Source organism: Sturnira hondurensis, unplaced genomic scaffold, assembly GCF_014824575.4.
Source record: "Sturnira hondurensis isolate 20B ecotype Veracruz unplaced genomic scaffold, ASM1482457v3 Scaffold0006413, whole genome shotgun sequence".
NCBI classification, from domain to species: Eukaryota; Metazoa; Chordata; class Mammalia; order Chiroptera; family Phyllostomidae; genus Sturnira; species Sturnira hondurensis.
In genome coordinates, this window is record NW_028079044.1 from 45,769,596 (window position 1) to 45,788,486 (window position 18,891).

Genomic DNA, 18,891 nt, shown 5'->3' on the forward strand with positions numbered 1-18,891 from the left:
CTTCAGCCTCAACCCTTGTCCCCCTCGATTTGTCTTGTGAACAAGTCAGGATTTTTCTTCAGAAAGCTTTGAGATGTAACTCTTTCAGCTATTTTTGGGCTTCCTAGCTATACAACAAAAAAGAAAAGAAGAAAAGTCCCTGTAGGTTCCTGTTAAATCTCTTTTCTAGCAGTTCTGTTTGTGTTTCTAGATAGCTTTCTCTGATTTTCTCTTGCTGCTTCAACTCACCACATCCTGTGGGGTCGGAGCCTCCTCTCGCCCTGTTTAACTTGGCCTGTCTGTCATCGGGTGCCTTGGAGTCCTCGCCTGCCCCCCCCCAGCTGGAACTTTCCTCCTCGAGGTGGCTGAGGCTAATGGGGAGAAGCCAGGATGGATATAAGGAGCCTTGTTGTCCCTGAGGAAAACTGAGGCTTACATCTTAAGATTTGTAGAAATGCCTTTAATTCAACTCAGGGGGAATAATTGGAATTGGACTTACAGAATCTTATGGAAACCTCAGAGGTCATGACTTCCCATCCTTGTCTGGAACAGGACTCCCCTGTGTGGACTTTCTGATGGCGGCATTGGTATTGCTTGCATGCCTCCCATGCTGGGCAATCTGTGTCTTCTAGTTGAATAAAATTGACCTTAACCACACTCATGCCCTTAGAAACAGAAGGGTGTGCATCTGGGGAAGCAGGAGGGGCTTGGAGAAAGGAGTCTGTGATGCAGGTCTTGCTGTTCACACAGGACACTGTACACAGCGTGCATTCAAATCTGGCTGTGTCTTGGGGACTCTCAGAGCCTCATTTTACCCATCTGTCACTTGGGGACAATATAGCTGTCTTTCAGGGCTAGTGAGCACACAGAAAGCCCACCGGTGCCTGGCAGTGAGTTGGCTGGAGATGATTGGCTGTCACCAGCGTTCTCTGTAGGACTGATCTGTGCTACGATGCTACAGTTTCCTTCCTCTGCCTGTGCTGAGTCTTGGCTTGACAGTTGCCTGTGGTCACTTTAGAGCATTTTCACTCTTGGAAAGTCTTGTCCTTCTTCTGTCCTCCCTGCACGGGAGGGGTCATGGAACTGCTTGGGTGGATCCACACCGTGGGCAGGGTGGATAGAGACCCAAGCATACATGTGGACGAGACCCATGAGGGTTATCTGGGAACTGTGACTTCATGACAGGGAAGGGGCTATTTCTCCCCCTTAGTTACTCCTCTTGTATTTCTGATGTTTGTGGACTGAGTCCCCTTTGTGCCTTGAGGGCCCGTTTTTCAGCCCCAGCCCAACTCTGGGAAGTCATCCAGGGAAGACTGTACTTCATTAGGGAAGTAGGGGCAGTCATGCTCCCTCTGTCTGGATTGCATTTTCCATTTGACATCCCTTTTTGCTCTTTGAACTAGACTTTGGAGGCAAGGACTTGTGGACTTCCATTTGGGGTACCAAGGAGCTAGGGTCACCACTCACTTGCCCACAGTGTTGAAGTCTCATCCCCGCGAGCATTAGACATCGGGGTAGATGCCCAGAGACTCCAGCCTTTGAAATGATGACCCGTGTGTGAGTTTTAGTCTCGGCTGCATCTTCCGTGCCGCCGACCTGCTGTGTGGTTTCTGGAGGCTTCATTTTTTTCCTTTATTAAACTAAAAGGATGAACGTCTGACACTATCACACTTTCTCAAAGCCCTCAAGCCCTTGGGCATAACTGACATCTCTGTGCAGGCCTTATACAGATAACAGTTCAAGGAGAGCCGTTGGAGTTAAAATGGGCTTATGATCCCCCTGCTGTCCCCACCCCAACTCCATTGAGTGCCCAGGAGGGACCTCACAGGAGACTCTTGAGCAGTTGGAAAAAGGAGTCCTGGATGGTTTCTATACCTGGGACCTTAGATCAAATAGCACCCGCATCTGCTATGCAGGTGCTCTGCACAGGTGCTCTGCATCCGTTCCCCCCACCCCACCCCGGGCGTGCTGGTGGGCTGGGGCTCAGGGAGGTGGCTCTCCTAGCCCAGGTTGTGCAGGAAGGAAGTGGTGGAGCCTCCAGTCCAGCCCTGGTTGCTCGAAGTAGCAGAGGCTGCTCAAACTCTGAGCAGGACTGCCTCCCTGTGACTTGTGCCTTCAGCCTGACATCCAGCCATCCTGCCTGGCCCTGGAGGTTGGTTCTTTAAGTTGTCACCCCTGCCTACCACTTCTAATGGCCTCAGCATTTAGCCTTTTAGAAGCTTCCAGTTCAGGGACAAGCAGTAATAGGCCAAAGGTATCTGTGTTTGTTTAGAATACACTGTACTGCTTAACAGTGACATCATTTGTTTCATAATTTTCCCCGTAAACTTTATCCCTTTCCCATCATCCTCATCACTTACTCTTGTTTGCACAAACGCCAGGCTCCTATTTCTCTTTCCCTCAGCACTCCCATGTGAGGACATAAGCAGTGAGGACACTTAGCGGGTGGGGTGAGTGCCTGAGTGAGGATGACATCCAGGGCACACATATTTTTTAGGGGGACTGAGACCAGGGTCTGGGGCTTTCCAGTGTTGATGCTGCCACGGAGGCTGCCTTCTCAGAATGAAGGCTCTGGGCACACCCCCAAGTTGCCCCCTGCTTCAAGAGCGTGGGGTTCGAAGCAACTGCCAAGCACTTAAGGAATGGATGCTTTAGGAAATCTTCCATCAGTTCTGAAGCTTAGGTGACTGACCAGCTGTCACTTAGCACCTCTGTTCCAGGACCCCACTGGCTTCCTTCACTATAGGCTGTAGCCCCCAAGCTACAGGACTATGCTCAGGACCTCCCGTCAACTGCTGCCTCTGCTGGTAATGGGGACGTCACGGCCCATATTCGTGGTGATGAATGTTGCGGTTCCGGATGGCTTCTCCCTTTCCATCCCTGGGCTGTCTGTGATGAGGGTGCTACTTACTCCGTATCGGATGAGTAGAATTTGCTAATACTGATGTCTCATTTCTCTTGTTTCCTGTGCTGATCACACGTCACCTTCTGTCATCTTCATTGCTTTACGTAAGCCACATAATTTAACCTATACCTGCTCATCATTACCTTTCATTTATTGTCTGGCTGCTTTAGGTGTGATTTCATGTGTTTGTTCCATCGATCCATTCATCATCTGGTTATTGAATAGATGTTTTTTTAAGGTCATTTCCTAAATAGGTTCTAAGGGAACAAAAATGAGGAAAATGACCCAGGACTGCTCCACACGTTAAAAAACAACTGCAGGTGTTGCTGCTGCCCAGCTCTCGTTCGTTGACCACAGCCTTGAACTCAGGCTTCAGCCTCATTGTCAGCAGGGTGCAACAAGGAAGCAGTTTTCATCTAGAAAGGGTCTGTTTCCCATTCAGATCCTAGAGCCTTCATCCTGGTAGCTCAAAGTCTGAGTGTCAGTCCTAAGAGCCTTCCCGATGCAGGTCGGGCTCCCAGGCAAGCGGATGCTGAGATGGAGATTAGTAGGCAGGATGTTTTTTAAGCGATGCACTTGGGATCAACGGCTGTGAAACTGAGGGGGAAGGAATCAGGACTGGGCTGAGGGACCAGCGGAGCTGGGACATTGTCCCCACGTAGGCCTCCGCCGACCCCATGGGAGCCCTAGACCTAGGATGGCCCTTCAGAATTGTCCAGGCTTGAGAGGAGGGTGGGCCCTTATATGTGGGCCCCCCTGGAAGGATATGCAGTCTTGAGCAAGGTAATTGTCTTGAAGGTCATCACTTGCCAGCACTTTCAGCCACTGCTCTGGACAATGACCAGACAGATATGTCGGCTTTGGTCACTGTTTTATCCCCTGTACCAGCGTACGCTAGGCACCCCTGTATTTTGGGGGATGGATTACCTAAGCTCTACAGAAGCAGCATGATTAAGTCATTCAATAAATACTCCTATTTCAGCAATAATTTTTTTAGCTTCTATCATCTAGGGGGTTTGTGATGGTTGGTGGTTTAACACTGACTTCCTGGAAGAGGTGCTTCATTCTGGGGGGGTGACTTCCTGGACAGCTGGCCCTGAGCCAGTTCTGGGCAGTTTCCTTCGCTCCTTAGGAGATGGCTTAATGAGATGGAGAGTGAATGGGTGAGGGATATTTTTCTTGGGGAGGGGAATCTCCATCCAGCCCACCTGTTGGTGCACCTGTCCGCTATGGGAAATTCCCTGCTTAACTCAAGTTCACTGACGTTTGAACTCCCAGTAGCCTGGAACTTCCCCAGGGGTCCATTGGCCCAGTGACTTTACATCAATTGGGTAACTGGAGATGGAGGCACCAGTCCTTTGAGCTGTGGGAAAACTATACATTTTCTCCTTTCTGAGTCACCCAAAACTTACAGCCCAGAGTCTAGGCAACCTATGCAAACACATGGCCATCCCCCACCACCGCCTCCCCGCCCCCCGTATGTAAATGAGCTGTCAGTGCAGTTCAGGAAGTAGACACTCTGCAGAGAGGAGATGGCCTCAGTGATTTCTAGATCTGAAAGAGGCCTGGCGATTGCTGGATCCAGTCCCCATCCCTTGCATGAGCTCCCAGTGGGGAAGAGACCTGTTGGGTCATCCAGGGCCCTGGAGAGAAGGGCAGGCGTTTGACTCCCCGCAGAGGGTTTTCCCATATAGTTCACTGTCCCACCCAGCCGGCTGGGTCACCAAGAAGGTGCTGCGCAGGCTGGCATGTGGCAGGTTGTTTTTAGATCCGAGAGGCTTTTACCGAAAGCAATGGCTTTGATGTTCTAGGTGACAAGACCTGTGCTGGCAGGAAGGGAGGTGTTTGGGGTTGATTTAATAATGTAACAGCTATGGGGTGGGAGGGGAGGTGGGAGGGTGTTTGTGAGGGAAAGTTGAACCGAGCGTAAGAGTAGGTCAAAAAGGAAAGTTTGAGGTGGAGGTGAAATGCTTCCACGCTTCAGGGAAAGCCGCCTGGGGAGGTGTCCTCTCCAGAAGCCACGCTGCCACCATACCCTCTGTTTTGACGGGAGGATTTTCACCGCACTTCCCAGTTTACAAAGCATTTTCATACGTGTTAACTCCTTCAGCCCACACACGGGCGCTGCTGCTGACTGCTAACCCTCGCGCGCCGTGTTTAAATGGAGCGTGGCCAGGAGCCTGGGAATCTCTAGCTCCAAGTCCTTTCTTCATGGGACAGTGGTGGCTCCTCACTGTCCCTCCTGGAAGAAGTGTAGGGTTCGGGAGCCCAGTTTTGGGAGCTAGACTTCTGCTGTCTTTGGAGAGTGTGGGCACTTCCCTAACCATCTCGTGCCTTTGCTCCCCAAGCTGTACAGTGGGGATGATAAGCGTCCCCGCCCTCCTCCTGAGCTATCTCAGGGCCAAGACCATGCACAGTCCCTGCACACACTGGAGCCAGAGAACTGGGTTAGGGACACAGGAGCAGCTCAGAGACCCTCCTGATGCAATTTTGGCCACCGCGGCAAAGCCAGTATCCCAATAAAGTGGGTCACACAAATTTAGTTATGTCCACTCACTACTGTAGTCTATTAAATGTGCGATAGCATAATGTCTTAAAAAACAATGTGCATATCTTAATTAAAAATGCTTTATTGCTAAAAAAATGTTCACCATCATCCAAGCCTTCAGTAAGTGATTATCTTTTTGCTTGGGGGGTGGGTCTCATCTTCAGTTTGAAGACGCACAGTACGTGTGAAGCACAAATGAGTCACCTGTACTTCAGGCCGCTTTCCCGTGTTCCTGCAAGAGTCGTTCTGGCGTCTCAGGGACCTACAGGCTGGTCCCATGGTGACCATGCCTGACACCCTCCAGGAGGATGGGGGGATGCTGCTTCTGGGTCTTTCATCATTTTAGTCTCCCAACTTGGAAGGCGGGAGGTTGTGGAGAGACAGACAGGAACCAGGCCCCTACCAGTGCGCAGCCGGGATGGCTCACTGCTTCACAACCAGAGCTCACACAGTCACTGGCTCCATTTGTTTTTCCTTCTTTGTGTTAAAAAAGAAAACAAAACTTTTTGAATAGGCAAGACATTCCTAAGAAAAACCCAGAAGGGATGCATAAATTTTCAGTGAAGACTCCTACCCTTCCCTGTCCCCAGAACCCTGTCTCTCCTCCCCAATGACACTGGCATCCTCTATTTGTTGGATCCTCCAATATCATCAACGCATTGTGGAACCCCCTTTGAAAAGACAATGTATGTCTGTGAGTGCATCTCTAAACAGGCACTGAGTGGCTTCCCTATACAGTGCTGGTGGCCCTGGTGAGGGAACACAGGACAGGGAGTGGGGGAGGCCTCAGCACGGCCCCCCCCCCCAGCTTCCTACTGCATCGAGACCTCAGCCGTACTGGGCTTGGGGGCCTCAGAATCAGGGGACAGTTTGGTCTTAGTGCTGGCTACTCCATGGGCCCACCGTGCCCGCTTCCCTTTTGCCTGTGGACAATCTCAGGGCTCAAGTTCAAGATCACCCACTTTCTGGAAGAAAAGCCAGGCAACAGCCTCCTTCTAGCTTCGGTTTCCTGCACCATGAAATGGGAATAGCAGTAGCATTTGCCTCCAGGGTTCTTGGGAGGATCGAAATGGCCAGAGATGCAGGCATCTCTCCCAATACTGCCTGGCACATTGTGGAAACGAGCCTTGGCTGCCTTTATCCATGCTGCCTCTGCTCTCCTCCACGGGGCCTCCCCTGGCGCCCCACTCGATGGCTGGCAAGGGTATGGGCCCTCTGAGCCCAGTTCTGGGGCACAGGAATAGAGGGAACCATCCATTTGTCTGTCTTTTTCTTGGCGGGAGGGGTGGTGGTTCAAATTAAATTTCGGTCTTAGCCTTTGTAGTTTTCTACACAATAAATCATCACGTTTCTACATAAGGCGACATGCTTTTGTGAGAAAGGCTTGTGTTTTGGCTCGTGTGGATGGCGGATACTCAGCCCCTTGGGTCTTGTCCTTCTCCTCGGCTCTGGGTCACCTTGGATCTGGATCGGATTGCAAACTGGCAGAAACAATGACATGGATGATGCAAAGCGCTGTGCACCCAGATTCACCAATTGTTAACTCACTCTCTGCCTGGCCTCCTTCACGCCCATGCGCATGCACACACATGCCCACACACATCCATACACGCACACACCATTTTTTCCTGAGCCATTTCACAATAAGTTACAGACATGCCCTTTTGTCCCTAAATATCTTCAAACTCAGGATATGAGCATTGCTACAATTGTATTACCTAATCCACAGGCCACACGCCATTTCACTAGTTGTCCCAATAATGTCCTCGGGGATTTTCCTGATTCCAGATCACTGCTGTCCTTGGTGGCCATGGCTCCTTGTCCTGAAATAGTTTCTTAGCGGTGCTTGAACTTGACATTTTTGAAGAGTCCAGGCCAGTTCTTTTGTAGAATGCCCCTCAGTTGGAGTTGGGTTCTTCATCTTGAAAGCTCACCCTGTACCACTTGTTTTACAGGGTGTTTTACCTGTGATCCTCGGTGCTCCAGTGTGGCTGGTGGTCACACCCACATTTTGCATGTGCGCATACTAAGGCACAAGGAGGTCAAGCAATTGGTCTCTCTGTGGCCACACTCCCAGGAAGTGGCAGAGCTGGGATTCAAATCCAGTATTATCTAATCTGCTTGCCCCTCAGTAGGAATAACGACAGCAAGTAGTCCCTGAGAATAACGAAATATGAATCGGGCACTCACTGTGAGCCAGGCATTGTGCTAGTAAATAAGCATCCTCACCCCATTCCTGGATGATAGCTGCTCAGACCAGCCCTGACTCACAGATGGTGATCAGAGAGGTGAAATGGACTGCCCAGGGTGCACAGTTGCTAGCTGACAGGGACTAGCCCTGTCCCGGGCAACGTGTGTGCTGAGTCTGCACACGTTGCCCGTGCACTTGGGTTTGCTGGATGCCCTCGTCGGGCAAGCATGTGAGCCAGGCTTTGCTGACCCTGCAGTGTGTTTGTCCTTTCCCAGGGCCTTCTCAGGGGGAGTGAACACATCCCAAGGCTGGTGCTACTCTGGGGGTCTTCCTGGTGGTCCAGTCTGCCCTCTGCCCCTGGGCATGCGCCTCCATCCCTCTCTGTGGTCTGTTTGTAGCAAGCAGTTGGCATTTTGATGATTTCCAGGTCAGAAATCCCCTGTGGCCATCCATTTGATGGTAGGCTCACTCTCTTTTGCCCAGCAGCCCAGGGCCCCTGCCTGTGTGTGGCTGGTCCTGGCTGCTGGCTGTGTCCAATTGGCCCCACCGCCTATGCAGCATTTAGGTGGCATTCAAGGCCACTGCCCTGGGGATGAGGGGGCCTTGCTCGCTGCAGAGCTGTTGATTAAATTATTCAATCTGTCTGTCACATTCTGTGCCCTGCCTTTTGAGTCGTGGAGAGGAGTAGATGCTCTGAGATGTGACACACTGGGAATTCTCCGGCAGAACAAGGAAAATCCCTGAACACGATGGCCAAAGGACCGGTGTCTGGGCCCCCCTCTGCTTCTCACCTCCGGGAACCCTGCTGGTTCAGAGTCTACCTGTCGCAGGCACTCTGGATCCTCACTCTTCAGAACGTCGTGCTGGGAAGTATTGTCAGCATCCTGAGAAAGCCTATAGTCCCCTGGTTCAGGTGCAAGTGCAGGGTGTGTCTGTCAACCACAGAACAGTGACTGTCCTGTCCTTGGGACAGTGTGTCAGGCAGGAGGGCCTAGGAGCAGCAGCCTCTTCACCTTCAGGCTCAGGCACAGACACATGCTGGGTGGCTGCCCCCACCAGGCTCCCTCTTCTGCTGGGCTGGCTAGATCCTGGGGATGAGCTGGTCCTGTCATTCTGTGCTGGGCCAGCCTCCTCTTCCTCTGGCTTGGCTCTGCAGGTGGGAAGTGATCCTACTGCTTGCTGCGGGCTCGGTGCATGGAAGTGGGGCTGCAGCTGCTCGCTCTGACCACCCTGGCCAGCCCAGAACTGCCCCCACATCCTCCCCCTCCCCACCAAACCCCCTGCATTTAGGTAGTGAGCCTCTGGCTGGGCGCACTGCTGGGAGGAACTTAGAAATTTTACTTCCCTAATTTCCAACATCGCTCCATGGTTTAAAACATTAATTAAAAACATTAATCAGTTTGGCTGCCTGGGAAGGAGGTTCTTTTTTGGCAACAGCTTACTTTACAAGGAGGAGGGGTGAGCTCACGAACCAGTGTTTCGGCCGCATATTTGTTTGGTGTTGGGCAGTCTCCTCAGCCTCTCTGAGCTTTAGTTTCTGCATTTGTAACAGGGGGTTGGAGCTTCTACTCTGGCCTGACCTACTGGGGTCACAGCAGGTGCTCAGCGAAGTCCCTGAGGATATTCCTCAGCAAAGTTTCCTCTACGGAGGAGCATGGCGCTGTTGTTAGGCTTTGTTACGTTTCTCTAGTCTTTACAGTGTATAGAACACAGCTTGCATGCACGGTCTCACGGGGCGTGCCTGGGAGATGGTAAGGGGGTCACATCAGACCTAGAGCTGAGACCTGTGGACTCAAACTCCAGGCTTTTCGCTCCATTCTCATCGGCTTCACTTGCTCCCTGTGCTCGTGTACTGAGCCCCTCCACTGCCTGAGTCATTGTGGGGAGAGAGGTAGAGGGGAGCCCTTGCCCACCTTATTGGGAGGAGACTAAGGAGTTAAGGCCCCACACTTGCTTAAGTCTACATAATCACCAACGTTTCTAAGTGCTCATGTACCAGGTCATGTGTTCGGCTCTGCAGAAGTTCTTGCTTTAAGAACAAACCTTGAAGATGAGAAACTGAGGCTCAGGGAATAGCTTGCTCAGGCTCCCCAAAAGACATTTTCAGTAGAACTGGGGTGCTAACCCAGGCAGCCTGACAAGGAGTTCCCAGTCAACTGGGAGGCTGCCCTTTGGGGTAATCAAGCCAATGCACTTTGACAATAAGGAATAAGTATCTTTCCTTTCCAGGCAAAATGCCTGAGAAGCGTGGGAGGCTGGGTGTGCTGAGGAGGGCATCTTTCTGAGCACACTGTCAGCCAAGGGGAGTTCTCCGACTGAGGGGGAATACCCCCTCTCTCCTGCTGGGAACTGGTACTCTGAAGGAGGAGCACTGGATGGATCCGACTAGCAATGCTTGAAGGGAGGAACTGTGGTTGGACCCCTGTGACACTGACACATCCAAGGGAGGCATAGGGCAACCAGAGGGCCTCAGAGACGCAGATTATGGCCAGCTTTTCCTGGAGGAGAGATGGGATTGATGGTGGGGAATTGGGCCACCTGGCCACTGTCCTTGGGGCAAGGGCAAGGATTTTTCTCTTGCTGTTTCCAGAATTGAGGGCAAATTCCCCGTCTGAACTGGTCAGTCTTCTTTCTTCCGAGTCTGTGTTCACGGAGTTCCATCTTCTTCATGGTTTGGCTTCCGAGATTCGGTGGAGTTTGTGCGGGGAGGGTGGAGGCCTGGAAGGATCACTCCATTGTGAGGAGATAGTATGATATTCTGGGGTGCCACTGCATCCCTTGAAGGAGAGGCAGTCAGTGTCTGAGCTCACCCCGCTGAGCACTGGTCCTGCTCTGGGGTATCTTAGGCGGTCCTCCCAGAATTTGTAAGACCAGGGGTGGCCCTCTCACCCTGTTCTCCACACTGCCTTACCCCTTTTGGCCACCTCGTGTAGCTGTCTCAATGATCAGTTAGGATATGACTTTTTGAGGCGGGGGGGGGCGTCCCCTGAGTAGTTCATGATTTTCACTGATTGCATGGTACAGGGTGACAGTGTGGGGCACAGAGCAGATAAAAGTTGCTGGGAAGTTAATCTGATACAGCTCCTAGGGTTTACACCATCCCCACGCCTTAGGCACCAGAGACTGGCCCTTCTCAGAGTGAAGTGATTAGGAAGGTGTCTCATTGCCCTCTAGCCAGAATTCCTGGAATCAGATGCATGCAAGCTTTAGTGGGGAAGGGGAACAGGATAGATGAATGAGGGCTTGGGAGTCAGGAAGGTCTGACCATCATGTCTGGCCTAGCCTCTTATTTGATTTCTGAAATACAGAGAGCTATCAAAACCAATTTCATGGGATTAAATGTTCTAATGTATTTAAATACTTATCACAGTCCTTGACACGTCATAGTTGCTCAGCAAATGCCTGTCCTTTGCTGCTTCTCATTTAGCACATAGTAAATAGGTACTTATTATTAAAATGAATGCAATACCCCCCATGGGCATTGATACTAATAATTCTCTGTCCTTTCCTTATGTATTTCCAGAATCTTGTTACCTGGAGGTAGGTGCCTTTAATCTGGAAAAAAAAGCCACACTTATCCATTCAACACTCCAGAGGGATGTGAGAACGGGCCTTCCCTGAACTAAAATTGTAATGCCTTGAGATCTGGAAAATTCAGGTAAGGGAATTTTTCCTCTTAAGCCTTATGGGACTGAAAAATGGCTTTTGGAATTGGCGATCTCTTGCAACACAACTGAGGTTGCGGTTCTTGACATCTCAGCTTGGCTTCCTTTGCTGGTCCATGGTGCTTGGGACCTCAGCTTTCTGTCACCTCATCCTGACACACAGGGCCTGGTCGGGCTCTTTGGTCATCCGTGGCTTGTGCCTCTGGAGCTCTCTCTCCTTCTGTCCAGCCGAGGGGGTCCTCCACTCCTGCCCTCCTGGCCGGGTAGGGTGCTCCAGCTGTCCTGTTAAGGCTTGTGGAGACTGTACCAGGGAGACGTGGGAAAGTGCTCTGGGGGTTAGTGATTAGGTCAAAATGCCTTTGGGGGCATCTAGAAGGTGATCAGTTCCTCCCTCCCCACCTCCCGGAACTGCTGGCTCCAGGCCCAAAGGTATGAGGCTGCCTGGGGCGGAGGTGAGACGGGAAGTCGGGAAGTCGGGAAGTCGGAGGGCTCCAGGCAGACCCAGCTTCTCCTGCTCTGGCTACTTGCCTCCCCTTAGGCCAGTCACTCAGCTTCTCCAAGCCTTGGTGCCCTCATTTGTGAAATAGGGATCTTATTAGTGCCTGCCTCAAGAGGATGTTGTGGGTATTGAAAGAGACAGTGGAGATAAGGAGCTCACTTAGCATGGCAGTGAGGAGGAAATGCGCCCAAATGGGAGTGGTTTTTTTTTTTCTTTTAAATTCATTGATTATACCTTTTAGAGATCCTTCCATGCAGCAGGGTATTTTGAAGTCCTCCGTCTGCTCCTCTCTTTGCCTTTCATCTGCCCTCTGCCTGGCTAAAGCCTGCGAATCACCTTGCCGCTGGTATGCGGACCCTTGTCCTGAGCAGGGTTACTTTCTTCCTCTTCTCCCTCCTCCCAACTGCAGCCAGGGATTTCAGGCCTGCCTCCTTTGCTCCAAGTGGTTTCCTTTCCCTCCCCTGCCTGTGCCCCCATCACTGGTGAGTTTGTGCCAGCGAGGACTCTCTCATAGGTCCCCACACCCCAGGGTTGGGTCTTCCATTGTGCACATTTGTGAAAGAACAAATGAATGAGTCACTGGAAAGGAGGGAATAGACAGGGAAAAAGAGAGCTTGGGGAGAACCGAAAGAAGGGCGTTTTTAAAGATTCAGAGCAGTGAGTGAGGTCAGTTGCAATTCTTTTTAAGGAGATGTTGAGAAGACTAAATAATGTGGAAAAAGGAGAATGATGCCTACCACAAATTTGAAAACTATGCGAGGATAGAGACGTGGGGGAGAAAGGTGGATTGGTGAGAAGGACAGCAGAACTGGGAGGGGAGCAGAAAATTGGGCTAATGCGGTATCTGTGTCATCTCAGGACACACAGGAGTGGAGAGCACGAGACCTCGCCCTTCAGATGAGATCGGGGGCCTGATGCACATACAGTACACTCCAGACTCACCAGGTGTGGGGGAGGCCTGTGTGCTGCCTCTTAAGACCCTTGCAAGATACATGCAAGGAAACCTGCTAGCCGTTCTGCAGTTACGAAGCCTTCCTCGCCTACTCTACACCCCTGTGCATGCCTTCCCCATTCCTGTTTCAGTGTCTCATTTCCTACTGCTGGTGTCAGAACTCTTCTGCAGTGAGGACGGCTAACAGGACTTCCTGTGCACAGGCTGCCTGCCCTTTTTTGGCTTTCAGATGCTCAGCTGGTCCTAGAGTCCGTGCTCCCAACCTGGGCAGTGGGCTTTGGGAGCAGGAGCAGACACAGACTTGCAACAGCCTAGGATCAACACTCCCCGTAGCGCCTGGAAGGCTGGAATGGCTGTTCCCACTGGGGAGAAAGGGCAGCTGGGACCATAGTCACTGCGGTAGAGGATCTGAAAGCTGGAAGATCTGTCTCTGCATGGGGTGGCTGCAGAAGTGGGCAGGGTGACCTGCATTCTGTGAATGGAGGAGAAACTTGGCAGGTCTGTCCGAGGATGACAGGAGAGGAATGTCCCTAGAATTCAGCTGTGAGAACAGGCAGAGCAGGGGCAGGTGCTGGGATTCAGAGCTGCACAGTCCAGCTTTTGGGGCAAGGCCAGTCTGTGATGGGGGCTGTGACACCGAGCCAAGCATTTGTCCTTGTGCCTGTGGCTCTTCTTGTCCTAAGGGTGTGGCTCTCCCACTGGGAGCCTGTCCCCCTGCATCCCTGCCTAGAAATCAACTCACCTGGGCTGCACGCCAGTGGTAGGGCACCTGCACCTTTCCTGTGCATGAGCCTGGGCCATTTGACTCCTCCCACTGTGGAGCAGAGGTACAGGTAACCTGGATGCCACTCCGGCAGCACGTTCCACTCCTCCATGACCCTGGGCGAGTCCTTTACTGCTTTCCAAGCTCTCTTTTCTCAGCTGCAGAATGGACCAGTCTCCCTTCTTCCACCGGCTTACCTGTCTGGGTCCCAACCTTCTCAGTGTTACTCTATCATCCAGGGCCCTCCTTGGACAGGCACAGGAGGTTGGCTTCTTGCTTTGTTCCCCCGACCTTGCTCTTTGACACTTCTCTTGACCCTGCCTCCCCTGGGAGCATCTCTTGGCTCCTGTGTGGCTGTCCCCTTTGGTCCTTGGTCAGGGGGTGTCTGACAGCTCCTGCCTGCTGGGGCCAGGGGCCAGCCCAGGTCTTTAGCCACAGGTACGTATATGTGTAAAGGTTGCTTCCTGTATTCAGTGTCCTTCACACAAAAAATACTCCAGCCCACTCAGAGCTCTACACTTGAAACGGAAATGTCTTTTTACTACACTTCTAGTATTGGCTTATTTTGTTATTACTCCTTCTTGTGGTTTCATATTGAGGTTTTTGGCTCATTGCATTTGATTGGGAGTTTATTTTTAGTAGCGTAGGCAGCATAATTAATGTCTGCACATGAGAGCAAATGCAGAGGAGAAATACATAAGTCTAGGGGACAGTGTGCTTAATTTTGTTTCTTCTGATAAAATTGGTCACACCAGAGGACACGGAGCTTCCTCAGTGGTGCCTACCATGAGCTCATGCGGAGTGGGGAGTGGTGGCTGAGTCACCTCTGAATGCAAAACCATTGCTGGGTTGCTTCCTGTCCCACTTGTCTAGCGGCTGGCCACACAGGGAGTGAGTGAGTGCCACAGTTATTATGACCGACAGTTAGTATGCTAACATTAAAGGCTAGACTTCAGAACCTTCATCTTCCATTATTTCCCCAACGGGTTCATTCTGTCTTCAGAAACAGCATCTGGCTTCTCCCTGGACTGGAAATATCCTGAGGGAAGGCTCTGGGTCTTGTTCTCACCCTCGCCCCAGTGTTGGACAATCATGGCAGGCGCCCAGGATGTGCTTGGGCCAGGCTTTCTTGGATTCACTGAAGTATAGGGCCCTGAGTTTGGGCTAGCAAGGTGGAAATGAACGATTCAGAAAGAACTTTAAGCCTCAGTCTGCTTTGGGAGAAACATAAGCCCGCTGCCTGCCGAGCACTTTAGGTTATAAAGATCTTTCTCCTTTCTTATGTTCCATCTCCTTTCCTTGCCCTGTACCATGGTGTGCAGCAACTGGAATAAATCATAGAAAAGTCCCCATTCTTTCTCTGAAGAAAATCCTGAGACAAACTGGCGTTATGGCTCCCTGTTTCTATGCCCCGCATGGGCGTGTCTCCTAAAAATTCATTTGCTGAAACCCCGACCCCAATGTGATGTCACGAGGAGGTGGGGCCTTTGGGAGGTGACTAGGTCAAGGTCATGAGGGTGGAGCCTCCATGATGGGATTAATGACTTTATAAGAAGAGACCCCAGAAAGTGGCTTCTCTCTGATCTCTGCAATCAGAGGCCACAGGAGATGGCTTTCCATAAACCAGGAACTGACTCTGCTGCCCCTTGATCTGGTACTTCCAGCTTCGAGAACAGAGGGAAATGAACCGCTATTGTTTAAGCTGCCCAGTCTCTCATATCTTCTTATAGCAGCGTGAGCTAAGACACCATACTTCAGAGATGAATGGATTGGAGACTCAGAGTGATGGCATTGATGAGATCTCCCTGCTGGCTGGTGATCCGGGCACCCAAACTTGCACCCACCTCACCCTTATCCCAGACACATCTGGACTCCCTCTTCTTGCTGCTCCTCACTGCTTCATCTCCCTCTCTCCCTCTCTCCTTCTCTCCCTATCATCTCTTCTTTGTTCTCTGCTAGATCTCCCTTTGCCCCTCTCCCAGCTCTGTTTCCTTTTTTTCTGAGAATGAGGATCTGTCTGTCTCCAGTGCCTCCTGGGGGAACAGTTCTGCTGATAATGGGCTGTGCTGTCTGCCTGCCTCGGGGTCTGTCCCACCCTGTCCACCTCCCCAGCACCTGTGGGTTGACTGGCAGGTGATTGGCATGCTGTAGCTGTTTCCTCCTTCCCTGTCCTTTGCCACTTTCCCACTCTGAGCCAGGTGCTGTGCCAGCTGTGGGGAGACAGCAGAACAGATACCAGGGGAGACGGTGTATTCAAACAACTGTGTTTGCAGTGTTACAGACTAAACGTTTGTGCCCCCTCATCTCCCATCCCAGATTCATATGCTGTGTTCTTAACACAAGGGTAGGGCCCTGATCTGACCGCACTAGTGATCATCCTTGTAAGAAGAGACACCACAAGCCCTGGCTGGTGTAGCTCAGTGGATTGAGCGCGGGCCTGCGAACCAAACAACTGCGGTTCGATTCCCAGCCAGGGCACATGCCTGGGTTGCAGGCCAGTTCCTGGTGCAGGACACAAGAAAAGCAACCATACACTGATATTTCTTTTCCTCTCTCCTTCCCTTCCCCTCTAAAGATAAATAAATAAAATCTAAAAAAAAAAAAAAGAAAGAAAAGAAACACCACAGAGCAATCTCTCTCTCTTGTGCTGTGTGAGAACACAGTGAGAAAGTATCTGTGAACCAGGAAGAGAGTTCTCGCTACAAACTGCATCAGCTGCAACTTGATCTAGTCTCCAGAACTGTGGGGTGATAGATGTCTACTGGGTAAGCTGTGCAGCCTCTGATGTCTTGCTCTGTAGTCTGAGCCCGCAAACACAGAGGATGCACGATATAGGCCACGTGGGGCAGTTTGGTGGCCTTGGCCTCAAAGCCACTTTATGAGTGTGTCAGCTGATACTTTTAACCTTCACAACCCCATCTTTAAAACAAGGAGCTTGACTCAAATAACCACAAGAGCTACTGCTGGCCTGTTTTGTCTGGATCCTGACTTTCAGGGGTTTCCTATGCTGGGCCCTATGGATGGCTTTCACTCTTTCTCTCTTCCTTGTTCAGACAAAATTAGGTCCTTACTGCATATCTTGTGGTCATGGCATCGGGCCCCTGGAAAGACACAGCTCAGGACTCCTGATTGCCTTCTTCAAAGATCATTCTCCACTCCTTGTGCATTCTATCAGTCTACCCGTTTCCCTCCTGGCATAGCTAAGGTTGGAAAATCTAGCAAGTACTATTAGCCAACACTCATAAATGATGGTCCTTATAGAAGCAGGGGTGGTGGGGGGAACTAGTATGATGATGGAAATACTGCTACTAACACTACCAGTCGTAATAGTAGAAATCACGGTCGCTCAGATGTATTTTTTATGGTGTTCCCGGCACTTCCCATATGTTATCTCATTTACTCTTTGGAGCATATCAGAGGCTAGAGGTGGACTGATGTGCCCGGGATAGCAGAGACAAGAATCTTTATCTGGAATGCACTAGTATGTGCTTCAATATGAAGCACTAGTGTGAGGCACATATTGATGCAATGTGTTTCTACATCAGTTCAAGTTCTTTTTGTTTTTGTTTTTTGTAAACTCAAGGCCAACATTGAAAAGCTTTTACTAATAAGAGGACCACTTGTTAAAGTGAAGCAAGGGCTACATATCCCAGGACACTTCATCCTGGCGTGTGTTTCTAAATGCCTCTTACCATCATCCCGAGATGCCTCCTAGTCCCTCCAGGCGACCTCCCAGCTTGGGCTCCAGGTTCTCTCCAGTGCAGTGAAATACAGAACAGAGCCCCACATAGCGCACAGTGGGGCTTCTTCTGGGGTACGGTGGCTTCGAGAAGCTCTGCACAGCCACGGCGCAGCTCCCATTGCTGCTGAGTGGAGACTGGTCTTCACTGGAATTCACCTTCATCTGCTCCGAGCCCCTTTTCTCTCCCCTTTTGTCATTCTCCCAGAGCTGGTCACAGTAGGTGCCTTATGATGAAAATACTCATTGGTGGGAGGCTAGGCGTCCTGAGAATTTTTTTCTCTCCAAAGATGAAACTGTGAAACTAGAAAATTGACCCGTTCCAGCAAGGTATGATGTTTGGCCTCAAAGGCTCATACGCATTTTTCTGCTGTTGCAGAACCCGAGTACCCTGGCTACACACTTAGGAGAAATCAGAGTGGGTGGGGCTTTAAAAACATTGGGTCAAGGAAATGTTTCCTAAAAATAGAAATAAGAAAAGGAAAAAGAAAGAGAAAACCCAGTGTAAGTGCCATCCTCCCTGAGCTCTCCTGTTCCCTGAGTATCAATCCCGCCTTCGCTGGAATGCGAGGAGATTGGGAGAGTGACTGGCTGTGGCCTTGGGGAGGGGGCACTGCGCAGGACACTGGGAAGGAGCCCTGAGCCCAGGTCCCTGCTTTTGCCACTTGCCAGCCCTGCACTGGAAGAAGGCTGTTAGTGCTCTGAGCCTGAGATCCTTTCTCTGCAGAGCAGGTTTTTCTGAGGACCCAATGACATTATGGTTCATGGGTCCTCAAAGACACACACCTAAGATGCTTCGCCAGTGGGGGCTGAGCTGACACATTCATTAGCCATTTGCTTTGGGTTGTTGAACCTCATTTTCCCCAGCTACAGTTGAAAGCAGGGGACAGGAGGGCTACCACGGTCCCTCCCCACCCCACTCATACATTTCACATGGACGCCAACTTCATGTTTGGGCTGCTAAAGTGAGTTCACTGGGAACAGTATGAGATAGTCATAATGAGGAGCAAATTGGAGAAAGCGTTCCAGATGTCACCATTGCCTACCTGTACCCCCTACACGTCCACTCTGCTGCACACACCCTCCACACAGTTTTTAAACACAAACTTTACGTTTAGAACAGTTCCAGATGTTACTGAAAAATTGTGAAGGTAGTTTAGAATGGATCCATACACCCTCCCATGTAGTTTTCCCTGCTACTGACATCTAAAATCAGCGTGGCACATTTGTTATAAATAATGACCAATACTGATAACATTATTATTTGCTACAGTTCATACTTTTTAAAGATTTCCTTAGTTTTTACCTGATGCCTTTTTCTGTTCCAGGGTCCCACCCGGTACACTACATGACCTTTAGTCACTGGGTCTCCCGAGGTTCCTCTCGGTTGTGATGGTTTCCCAGACACCCCTTGTTCTCAATGACGTTGACAGTGTTGGGGAATTCTGGTCTCGTATTTTGTAGAATGCCCCCTATTTGCATTTGTCTGATGCTTTTCTCGTCATGCTGGGGTGATGGGGTTTTGGAAAAAGGGCGCGGAGGCAAAGCGCTGTTTCCCTCACATTGTACAACACTCTTTACTGTCATGGCATCTGATCGATCCCTGTTGATGTCCACCTTGATTCCCTGTCCTGTGGATGTCCACCTTGC

At 50.8% G+C, this 18,891-nt stretch overlaps 1 long non-coding RNA gene across 3 annotated transcripts in view; it reads left to right on the plus strand.

The window, feature by feature from the left end:
• The window catches only part of LOC118988678 (uncharacterized), a 151,282-nt gene that overhangs the window by 117,065 nt on the left and 15,326 nt on the right, over nucleotides 1-18,891 (plus strand). For all 3 annotated transcript variants that reach the window (XR_005066833.1, XR_005066834.1, XR_005066835.1), the window contains exon 3: nucleotides 11,147-11,281. This is a non-coding gene — a long non-coding RNA (uncharacterized LOC118988678). The remainder of the gene's footprint in view (nucleotides 1-11,146; nucleotides 11,282-18,891) is intronic.